General features: G+C 44.0%; 1 pseudogene; it reads left to right on the top strand.

Annotated features, from left to right (window-relative positions):
* The first annotated feature begins 1,773 nt into the window (after positions 1 to 1,773).
* The window catches only part of LOC102833148, a 17,964-nt pseudogene continuing 7,653 nt past the window's right edge, over positions 1,774 to 12,084 (top strand).

The raw sequence follows: 12,084 nt of genomic DNA, 5'->3' as shown, positions 1-12,084 counted from the left end.
TTGAGCCCATTGTTACAGCCACTGTGCCCATCCATCTGGTTGAGGACCTTCCTCTTTTACACTGCCCTCTACTAACCATGATGTCCTTCTCTAGGGATTGTTATTGTTGTTAAGTGCCATTGAGTCTGTTCTGACTCAGAGTGATTCTGTATAGGATTTCTGAGGAGTGGCTGGTGAGTTTGAACCTATGGTTCAAACCGACCTTAAGGTAAAGTGCTTATCCTGTGACGCCACACCAGGACTGGGTCTTTCCTTAATGTGAGACAAAGTCTCATCATTCTTGCTTCCAAGGAGTATTCTGGCTGTATTTCTTTCAAGACAAATTTGTTCATTCTTTTGGAAGTCCATATGTGGTTTTTGATCATTACAACTTCACATAATGGTTACGAAGTCAGGCTGCTAATCTCACGGTCAGAAGTTCAGAACTATTAGCGGTTCCATGGGAGAAAGATGAGGCTTTCTGCTCCCATAAAGATTTATAGCCTAAGAAACCTATGTAGGGTCGCTAAGAGTCGGAACTGACTCCACGGCACATAACCAACCACCACCACCACTACTGGCAACTAGTGGGTAAGGCCAGGGATACTGCCAAACATTATACTATGCAGATTCTAGTAGATTTTAGTCCAAAATGTCAATAGTGTATGGAATGAGAAGCCCTGGGTCAGAGAAATGAACTCTCTCTTTTGCCTGTGACAGGGAAGACTCTAGAAGCCTCTCACTAGGATCTGCAATTCCCTGGAAATGTTGCAGTCCATGAAGGTCCAATCTTGAACAACTATAGTCTTTGGCTGGTCAGCCAGCAGGAAACTCAAGGATGGGTACCACTCAAGGAAGGGTAGGGTCTGAGTTCTAGAAAGGTAGAATTCCCTGAAGGAGAGGTGAAGACAAACGTCACCGTGGTGTCATCAATTGTCTGCAGCCTGTTACCAGAGAGAAGGCTCTTTAAGCCCAAATCATGGCGGCTGAGATAAGGAAGCCGTGGTGTGAGTGGTGAAGAGGTTCTCTACTGTGTCATCATTCCATCCCCTCTTTGAGAAGTCCCTGGGTGGTGTAAATGGTCACTGTGCTTGGACAGTAACAGAAAGGTTAGGGGCTCCTTAGAAGAAAGGCCCTAGTGACCGACCTTTGAAAAATCAGTCACTGAATTCCCCGTGGAGCAAGTTTCTACTTTAACACACCTGGGGTCCCCAGCATTCGGAATCAACTCAATAGTAACTGGTTTTGAAGAGTAATAACTTCACCTTTCACTTTTCTCTTTAATAAGCAAATAACTTTTGCTAGACACTATAACTCAGGCATGACGATCCGAGCTTTTTACTTCATTAAGTCCTATGCTTTTCATGGTAGATTTGTCTTCATTCTAGATGACTTCCTGATATTGGAAAATTACCACAGAGAGGTAGCAGCTGGTTTAAGATGGGCACCCAACAATTTCTGAAACTCAATCAACAGAGGTCCTCTCTGGGGAGCCTTTTCTCCTGAATGCAAAACCTGTACAATTTGGATAGAGAGAAGTGTGGAATAATTCAATTTCATCTTTCATTTATTTCTTGATGAGGAAGGGAAGGAGGGAAGAAAAGAAGGAAAAGAAAGAAGGAAGGGAAGGCGGAAAGGAGGGAAGGGAACTTATGGCAGTCAGGTCCCTGCATGTGTGTCCATAGCTCTCATTGTTCCCTTGTGCCCTGGTGACCTTTACTGGATGACCCTGCCACTCTCTGCATTGGAGCTGTCCCTAGCATTCAAGGCAAGGTTGGAGGTGTCAAGGAGCTGATGTCCCTGAAACAATCCTTTGCCAAAGGTGGAGAACAGTTTGTGGATAAATACCCCATCTTCCTTGCCCCTCAGGTGAGAGAGCTCCAGCCATGTTCTACACCAACTCCCAGATATCCTCATCAAGAGTAAGCCTTGTTGTTGTTATGTGTCATGGAGTTGGTTCTGACTCAAAGCAACCCTGTACAGGGTTTCCAAGCCTGTAAATCTATGTAGGAGCAGAAAACCTCATCTTTCTCCCATGGAAAAGCTGGAAGTTTTGAAATGCTGATCATGAGATTAGCAGTCCGATTCGCAACTACTACGCTACCAGAGCTCCTTAAGAGTAAGCCTTTGTTATTGTTGTTGTTGTTGTTGTTGTGTGCCATGGAGTCAGTTCCAACTCAAAGCGACCCTGTACAGGGTTTCCAAATCTGTAAATCTATGCAGAAGCAGAAAACCTCATCTTTCTCCTACGGAACAGCTGATAGTTTTGAACTGCTGACCATGAGGTTAGCAGCCCAATTCGTAACCACTACGCCACCAGAGTTCCTTAGCTGCCCAAAATAATCACCTGCTCATTAGCAGCCCTGTATTGACTTCCTCCCTCACCCCTCTACTGGTCCCTCCTGGAATCACTTCCCCAGTGAACAACTATCTCACACTAATCCAAGTCTCATGGCTAGCCGGAGATAAAATACACGATGAGTAATGCTTGCTCACCTTATTCCTAGTGTTTAATAGTGTGTGTTTCTTTGGCAAGATTGTCCCCCTGTCCTCATTGTTGTTGTTGTTGTTAAGTGCCGTCGAGTCGGTTCCGACCCATAGCGACCCTGTACAGGGTTTCCGAGGGTGTAAATTCTTATGGGAGTAGAAAGCCTCATCTTTCTCCCGCGGAGCGGCTGGTAGTTTCGAACTGCTGACCTTACAGTTCGCAGCCCGATTCGTAACCACTATGCTACCAGAGCTCCTTCCTCATAAAAAAAAAAAAAATAATAATAATAATAAAATCTGCTCTTATGGGAAACCTAAGAAGTAGCCTGGTGTGGCACTGTGAGTTAATGCGCCAGACTGCAAAGCCGTTTGAACTGCAAGGTCAGCAGTTCAAACTCACCAGCTGCTCCTCGGAAACCCTATATAGGGTCGCTATGGGTCAGAACTGACTCAACAGCACTTAACAACAACAACAACAAGAGGTAGCAAATGGCTTGAGGAGTGGATGGGCTATACTGAAACATGAGGTCACCAGCATGTTTATATGTGTGGAGGTTCTTCAAGTGATGTGTGAGCTCAGGTGGGTGCTTCCACCACTTTGCTTGACATTTCAGGGCAAATCCAGGCAAAAAGTGTTCCAGAGACTCCACTAAAGTGATGGAGCACTGGGCTGATCTTCCTAATCCAGAATCACAGCATATAAACCAGATATGACTGACGATGATGGGCAAAGTCTACACTTCTGATACCCTCACTGGTAGTCCAAAATCTATTTATTGCTGGTTTTGGAACCCACGATGAATTGAAGCTCGTATATGAAATATGTGTGGGTCTGTGTGTGGTGGGAGGCATATTATGTATCTGATGATGCTTTAATGAAGTGGATACTGAAATTAGCTTGAATTCGCAGAGCCTCCTAGAGAGGTGGCTATGGAGTAGCAGATGACAGGGGAAAGACAGCCATGATTAAAACGTCACATGGGATAAATGCCAAGGCAGAGGGTCCATCCTGGGAGAATTAGGAATTGACTGCACCCCTTCTCATCTCCACCCCCTCAATCATTGCTGATGGGCAGAGGGAAACCATTTTCTGCCATCTGGTTTTTGCAAAAGTCAGGCAGTAAGCTCCTAGGGACAGGGATCTTATCTTGTGTTGTTCAAGAATGAGCACATGGCTACATGCACTCAATGAGCCCTATTAGTTTTGAATGCAATAATAAAAATAGCCCTAACATGGATATTTGATAAGGGCCCTGCAGTCAACTCCAACCTGAGTCATCATGTCTGGAGGGTGCTGCATTCACCAGCCTGCTGTTTTCTGCCTGACAGATGAGCACATCTGCTGATAAGGTGGCAGAGTGGTTGTGAAAGTCACTCCATAGTTCCCAGGATCTAGAGAAACGGCACTTAGATCACAATTTTGTTCCTCAGTGTTGGGTTTTGGCTCTGAGTTCCCTGCAAATGAGAATTATGCCAAACATCTTGTATGAACCCTTCTACTCAGCAAGAATGTGAACAATCCCTCTGTGGCAGGCCAGGAGAAGGGGGGAGGGGAGGGGAGGGGAAGGAAGAGTTCTTGTGAAAGCTTGTGAGGCTGTGAACCCTTTGGCTGTAGGCTGGAGCTAACCTTGAGCACCGCTGGATGCAAGAACACGGACTGAACTATAAGGACGCAGAGACGGCATCGGTCTGGCCAACTCAAAGGTCCCTTGTGGCTCTCGGCAACCTAGGCCAAGATTTCTGTGGTTTTCAGGGTTGTCAGCCACTAGCGTCTTCTCGCCCAGAAAAAGTGCCCAAACTTCAGGGGAATGCCTCATTGTTCTGAAATCTGGAACTCAATTCCCCAGGATGACCTGAGAAATCATTAGAGCCCAATAGGAAGAAGCCCATGGGATTGTGTGTTTGTATATAAATGGACAGATGTGTGTGTGAGAGAGAGATTGATCATATGTGTGAGTGTTCACGGCAGAGTCAGAAGGCCCATAGATAGGCACAACAGTCTGTCTAGAGGAAACCTTCCATGCAGGATTTCCTGGGGAGGAATTCTCCCCTCTGGAGTGAGGCAATCCTTTTCCCATGCTTTGAGAAGCAAAGACTGGGATGAGGGCAGCCTGCCCCACCTCCCTGGGACCTTGAGCAGGGCTCCCAGGAGGCTGGAGCCTGAACTGCAGACTGGACCAGAACAAGAGCAAGGAGAGCGAAGTCTTCACAGAAGAAGTTTCCCCAGAACCAGCCCATCACAGCTCCCACCCAGCTGCTGGGCTCCTGCCATCAGTGCTGATACTGTCCACTCGGACTGCAGGGAAACCATCCTTCTTAATTCCCAGAGCAAATTGTTCCTAGGAAAGAGCTGAATCTTAGGAGGAAATCACATCATCCGCAAGGGGAGAGCCAGTTCCTTTGTACTATTTTTCAGGGCTGCCTTTGGAGCCAATGATCTGTCATTCCTTGAATAAACAAGCACCTTATCATATCACAAACATTTATTTAACCCTTTTCTCCGGCACTTTTACCAGCAGGGGGAAAGAAAGTGGTTAGCAGGACAAGCCGGAGCCCTGTGGCAGAAATGCCAAATTCCCTGCACATTACACCCAATCTGTAAAGTGTCATCCGACCCTTCCACCCTTCTGTCTGCCTCCATAAAATGCTGAAGCCAGATCCCCAGACTCAAGCACCACATTCCCGCCTCCCACTTCTGTTCCCTCCTCCCTGCCCATCCCCATTAATACACCTCGCCCTTTTGTAGACAGACCCTTAATTTCATCCAAATGGAATCTGGACTAATTTGTTAGGTTTTTTTAGGGGACTGATGAGGGAAGTGAATGAGGGTGGGGGGCAGGCAAGAGTGTGTTTACATTTCTCCTTTTAATCTCCATTTTGACGGACAGAGCTGGTGAGTCTGAGCATTTTTTAATGTATGTGTGTACGTGTGTGATCTGAAAAAAAATGCATATTCTTCGATTCTGATATCATGATAAAATGGAATGAGCAAAGTATGTAAATTTCTCCAAGCTCTCACAATATCCATTTTCTCTCAGTGGATGGATTTTGTTTTTCTTTTCACATGTTGCTCCCACACAATGGAGCCAAATCTTATCAGAACAAAGAACCTGGATGTACTAAGGGGAAATCTTGGAAACCAGAGAAAGATTATTTGGGACGGTGGCTGAAGGCTGCTGGAGACAGCCTCTGGGCTCTTTAGCCTTGAGGTCTTAGCCTAAAGGGTTTGATAGGCACATGTCCAGATTTCCCTCAGGTTAAATCAAAACCAGTTACCATAGAGAAGACTCAGACTCAAGAGGATGTGTCAGAGAAAACTTACATTCCATTGAGTTTTCTACAGGTTGATGCTTTAAAAATAGATCACATTTCTTCCTAGGCACCTCTGGGTGAGCTTGAACCTCTAATGTTTCAGTTATCTTCTGAGCATGTTAACTATTTGTACCACCCAGGGACTCCTCCCTAATGCTACCAGTCAGAAATTTCAAACCTACTTTCATTCTTGGGGAAATACTAGAATAGGTAAACATTTTAAAATAAGAATGCGAAGTATCTAGGCATGGGTATGAGTGTTTGGAAAAGAAGGTGTGTGTGAATGTGTGCATATATGTGTGTCCGTATGTTATGTATGAGTGTGTGTATGTATATATGAGTATAGGTACATCTAAGTGTACATGTATGAATGTATGTATGCATGTGTGTGCATATGTATGTGTGAGTGTGTGTATGTATATTTACGTTGATGTGTGTGTGTGTTAGATGTAAGATGATGTTGCTGCTGTTTTTAAGCGCTGTCAAATCAGTTCTGACTCATAGTGATCCTGTATAAGGTCTTTAAAAAGTGACTGGTGGGTGAGAATCACCAAACTTGAGGTTAGAAGTCCAGTGCTTATCCTACAGTGCCACAATAGGACTTCAGTAAGATGGTGTTGCTGTTAAGTGCCATCAAGTCAATTCTGACTCATAATGACCCTGCATAGGGTTTCCAGGAAGCAGCTAGTGAGTATGAACCACCAACCTTGTGGTTAGCAGTCTAGTGCTTATCCTACAGCACCACACCAGGACTACAATAAAATGACTGTTGTTAAGTGCCATTGAGTCGATCCTGACATATTGTTGTTGTTGTTATGTGCCATCGAGTCGGTTCTGACCCATAGCGACCCTGTATAGGGTTTCCGAGGGTGTAAATCTTTACGGGAGTAGAAAGCCTCATCTTTCTCCCGCGGAGCAGCTGGTAGTTTCGAACCGCTGACCTTAAGGTTCGCAGCCCGATTCGTAACCACTACGCTACCAGAGCTCCTTATCCTGACATATAGCCACCCTATATAAGGTTTAAAAGGAATGGTTGGTGAGTTTGGACCACTGATCTTGCAGTTCAAACAGACTTGCAGTCCAGTGTTTATCCTGTAACACCATGCCAGGGCTCGAAAAAAGATGATAGCAGCTGAACATGTCCTATAGCATAAATAAAGTGGGTTTATTCTTTGTATTGTTCGCCATAAAAGACGGTAAGTCACTTGCAGTACCTCACTCTGCAATTCAGTGGCTACTGCCTATCAGCTGAAACTCTCATCAAGCACGTTTTCCTGTATTATACATTCGCAATTGTTCCAGTGTCAATCATCCTTCAACCAAACCCTCTCGTCTCATAAATACATACTATGAGCTGTAGCCAAAATGACTTATATCAGCATTGGTTTGCACAAACTAATGCATGTAGTCCCTGAGCAGTTATTTTTGTTTCCAAGTCTGGACATAGAATCACTTGTTCAATTTCCTGCTGGGTTATATCAAGTGGTTTTAACATGTAAATCGCTGATAAGGAGACTGACTCATTTGAACAAGTTGCCATAGGACTTGCTGTCAGTATTGTCTTAATTTTTTTTTTTCTGCTTCTTTTAGTCTTTACTCTTTCTCCTTCATCATCATCATTTCCATTAGTTATTTTATTGCTTGCATCTGTTTAGTGTATGTTCAGAATATGTTCTCATACTCAAGTTATTTTTTAAAACTGCATCCCTGAAGTTTGTTGGGGGAGTTCTGTTGGTTTGAATGGCTGTGCTTGATAACCTGTATTCAAAATAAAGAGGTCTCTCAGACTTCTGAAAATAATATCCTTGACAATCAGAAGATCACAAATTTTTTTATTAAAAACAGAACAAAAACAGCAACACTACTAATCTAAACTACTTCCATTTTGTTGATATTCTTAACCTGCCTCAATCTCATTTCAGCTGGTGGAGCATCACAATGTTTAAGATAAAATCTTATAAGCTACTTACACACCAATTTCAAAAACCTGCTGTGGCTTTACATAGAGGTCAATCAATCACTGTGGGCTTTTCTATACAGTAGTTTGACCAAAGCAGCAGCTATTTTCAAACAGTTGTTGATTCTGTGGCCAAATACGCGGACTGGGGCTGGTTGAGTCAGCAAACACCTGGTGCTATTCTCATTCCAAGCATGTAAACCCAGCCTAAGCAAAGTCCAGAGCTAGCCCCAGGTCTGTGAGACTGGACCCTGGTTTAGGATAAATTCTTCAGGACTCAAAGTCCAGAGCCTATGTACCACAGCTGGGGACAGAACGCTTGCTATTAGCTACCATTGAGTTCTTGATCTGTGGTGTCCCCACATACAACAGAATGAAACGTTCCCAGTCCTGAACCAGCTTCAAGATTGTCAGTCTGCTCAAGTCCATTGTTGTGTCCACTATGTATTTTGAGTGCCCTCCAACCTAGGGGACTTGTCTCTCAACATCACCCACTACCTACCCACTGCTTTTCAATCCATTCTGACTTAAAGCGACCCTGTACGGCAGAGTAGAACTGCACATCGTCTTTCCCAGGCTGTAAATCTGCACAAAGCCTCATTTTTCTCCTGCAGAGCAGCTGGTGGGTTTGATAACCAACCTTTCAGTTAACATTCCAACACTTAACACACTGCACCACCAGGGCTCCTTCTTCTTGCACTATATCAGATAACTTTTTACTGTGCTCTATACGGTTTTCTTTGGCTAATTTGCTGACATAGATCTCTAAGCCTTTCTTCCTAGTTTGTCTCAATCTGGAAGTTCCACTGAAACCTGTCCGCCATGGATAACTGCTGATATTTTGAAATATCAGCGCTGAAGTAGCTTCCAGCATCATTGTAACAGGCCAGCCATCCCAATATGACAAACTGGCAGATGGATGGTGGGAGGACAGAAGTAGAACCTACCTATTCTAGAACTTGCACAGCAAGCCAGGCAAGACTCTGCTCTGTGGTTGGTGCTTCATAGAAAACAAGCCAAGAGGTCTGCCGTGGCTGGCTTTCTCAGCTACCCTCCATCAATTCTCCAGGCCCAAGTGAATCCCACCACAGGTCTGACCTCTCAAAAGTTCTTCACCTTAAAGATGTTGAAGGCAACAACATCATGTGAGAATAAAGGCAAACTGGCCTCAGAAATGGTCATTCATTCCTTCATTGCAGATCCACTGGGGATCAGTTCAAATCCCCCTCTCCTACAACGAACTTTAAATCTTTTTATTCTGAGATGAGGGCAAATATCCTGGATCTTCTTTTCCACCAGCCCACTTGCCAGTCTGGCTTCTTTCTTCTTTGTTTGGATACTCTTCTTTGTGGCTCCTTGCCAGCCAGCAGATGTAAAATATCATCTGATTGGTAAGAGACAACCTGCCCCCCAGCATACACAGGGGCACATACAACAGAGGTAAGTATTGTGAAGTGTGAAGTCCTGTCCAGAAACAACACATCAACCCTCTGCCACTCTAGAAAAACTTCTCTTTTTTTCCCAAAATGTTATTAAAAGTACATTTTAGCAAATCTCATCAGGCTAAGGAAGGAGCACTGCGCGTTGGAGGCTTTGCTGGGCAGCCCTCAGGGGGCCTGGGAAGAAGGTAAACTGCACTGTTGTCTTGGTTACCTCCTTCCCATCCAGATCCCCCTCCAATAATTGTTCCCGAGTCTAGTAACCAGTGACCTCTTGCTGCTCTCCTTGACAAAACCTATGTTCAGTTCTAGTCGTACTGAGTCATACTGGCCCTATTGGGGTGGAGCGAGTCCTGGATAGGCTCAGAAAATCCTACTGCAATCCCATTTCTGCTTGCTGGCTGCATGACCCTGGACAAGGACATGCTTACTGTTCAGCTTCCTTGTCTGCACAATAAGAGGGCTGGGCAAGATACATTCTTTCCATTTTTCCTTAAGCAAATATTTATTTAGCTCCTACTCTGTGCTAGACACTAGGGATGGAGCAGAAAACAGGACCAACCAGGTCCTGCCCTGATGGAGCCTGTGGAACAGAGTCAGGGGGAAAAGAAAGGAAGAAAAAGAAAAGGAAATCTAAACATCCTTGGAGCATCAATAACCTTTGACTGTGTCATTGATAATAACCTAATACGTAGTCCTTCTGATTTATTGGGGATCAAAGTCTTTAACTATAGGAGTGGGAAGCTAAGCATGAAATCTCCGGCTTCAGTCTATAGGGAGTAAATGATTTAAAAAAAAAAAAAAAAGTGTGTGAGCCCTCAAACCTCCACCTACATGGGCACCCACCACATACTCTTGAAGGCTGAACTGGCTGGAACCATCTCAGGGTTCCTACCTGTCACTGGGAACCACGTATTTACTGGGTCATTCTACTTTCCACTTTGACTGGGGGAATTTTCAGGAACAGCAGCAAAGTGTGACACAGACCAGGCTCTAGCTCCACCCTTCAGTGGAACTGATATTTGTAGGTTTCTCATTTCTTTTCACAACTATCTACATACCTTTCTCTGTGACTAATTTTGTCAAAAGCACCATGTACCCATGACTGCTTGAACATCGGGCTGGCTTGTATTAACAAGCTGATTCACTCAGTTCCATTTCTACCAGCAATGCTTAGAAGACCTTAGTGTAGGAAAAGCTATAGGACTTCTTCAAAAGTTTTCACAAACAGAATCAGTTGCTAGTCCTCGGAGCTTATAGTCTCTGGGGATACCATGGTTAATTGGTGTAGCATAGTTCACGAAGACAATGTTCTACATCGTATTTTTGTGATCCGGGGTCTTTCTGTGGTGGGATCTTAAAAGCTCATGAACATCCATCTAAGGCTACTACTGGTCTCTCCCTGTGTGGAGGAAAGAAGAGTGATGAAAATTGAAGATGCTTGAAATCAATGAGTCCAGTGGACTAAGGGAGTAAGTGAACATCAGTCTCCACTAAAAAAACGACATAGTGCCCGACTACCACTTCCAATTGTTTTAACAGGGATCACATTGTTGTTGTTGTTGTTTTTAAGTGCTGTTGAGTTAATTACAACCCATAGCTATCCTATATATATTTCCAAGGAGTGGCTGGTGAGCTTGAACCACCAACCTTGTGTCTCAAACTGACTTTGAAGTCCAGGGCATTAACCCACAACACCAGGGTTCCTGGGATCACATTAGAAGATCCTGAATAAAGTAAGAGTAAATGTGGATCAAAGGCTCAAAATTATTTTTAAAAAAGACCAAGTTTACTGGTCAAAAAGAGATTGGAGGAACCTGAGATTGTGGCTATTTGGTCACCTTTCTGGAATTGAACTTGCCCTCATGGCTCAATTTCCAACCAAGTAGTAGATGTAGATAGGTATATATGGGAAACAACAACACTAGTGAGGAAAGCACACCATGAAATGGTCAACCATTCAACATCAAACAGGTAGCATTTACCTTAAGACTAAATTCAGAAGGGTTGGAAAAGAAGGTTGACTGAAAAAAAGAATCACAGAGAAGAAGTTGGCTAACTGAAGTCACATGGAATGGATTGCAGTAATTGAAATGAAATGAAGCATATGGTTTGTTGCATGCTAAAATGATGATATGCTCTGTAAACAGATTATCAGTTTTTAAAAAAGTGGGAGTAAAAGTAATAGACACCAATTTGGGAAACCATTTAGCAGTTTCATACAAAGTCAAGTGTTCATCTCTCCTGTGACTCAGAAAGTCTATTCCTAGGTGTTTATCCAAAAGAAAGGAAAATGTATGTCCTCAAAAGATTTTACACAAATATTCATAGTATCTTTATTAACAAAAGCCAAAACCTAAAAGTAACCTGTAGGCTTCTGGTACAGCCAGACAGCCAGGGAAGTAAGGTCGGGACGGGGCTCCGGGGAAAAACGAATGAGATCTCACAAAGGAAACGTTCATATACCAGTCCCACAGCTTTTAAACTATCATAAAGTCTCCTGAACTCACATTTTTGAGAAATCGCGCTAATAAGGATAAAGAAAGATGCGTATTTTGGGACTCTTGCCTGCTGGACCTTGGGTCACTCTTGCGACTGCAGAGTTTAGAGGGCAAGGCCAGGACCAGCCCTTTCGGAAAGCAGCGTCTCCAGCAGGGGTGGGGGGGAGGGGTAAGAAGGTCAAGAGGCAACCTAGCTTCCCCCCCCACCCCAAGTCTCCCAGCCCTGGCTTGATATCCCAATAAAAATTGGCCGGGTGCAGCTCACCCTCACACAGAGAGTGTGAGAAAGTCTGCGGCGGCTTTTGTTGTTGTTGTTGTTAAATTTAAGGTTTTTATTGTGGATTGAGTGAAAGTTTACAGGGCACATCATCAGTTTCACATTCAACAATTCATATAACTTGTTTCATTA

The sequence above is a fragment of the Chrysochloris asiatica genome, unplaced genomic scaffold (genome assembly GCF_000296735.1).
Source record: "Chrysochloris asiatica unplaced genomic scaffold, ChrAsi1.0 scaffold00103, whole genome shotgun sequence".
NCBI lineage: Eukaryota > Metazoa > Chordata > Mammalia > Afrosoricida > Chrysochloridae > Chrysochloris > Chrysochloris asiatica.
This window is presented reverse-complemented; position numbering and strand designations above follow the sequence as displayed.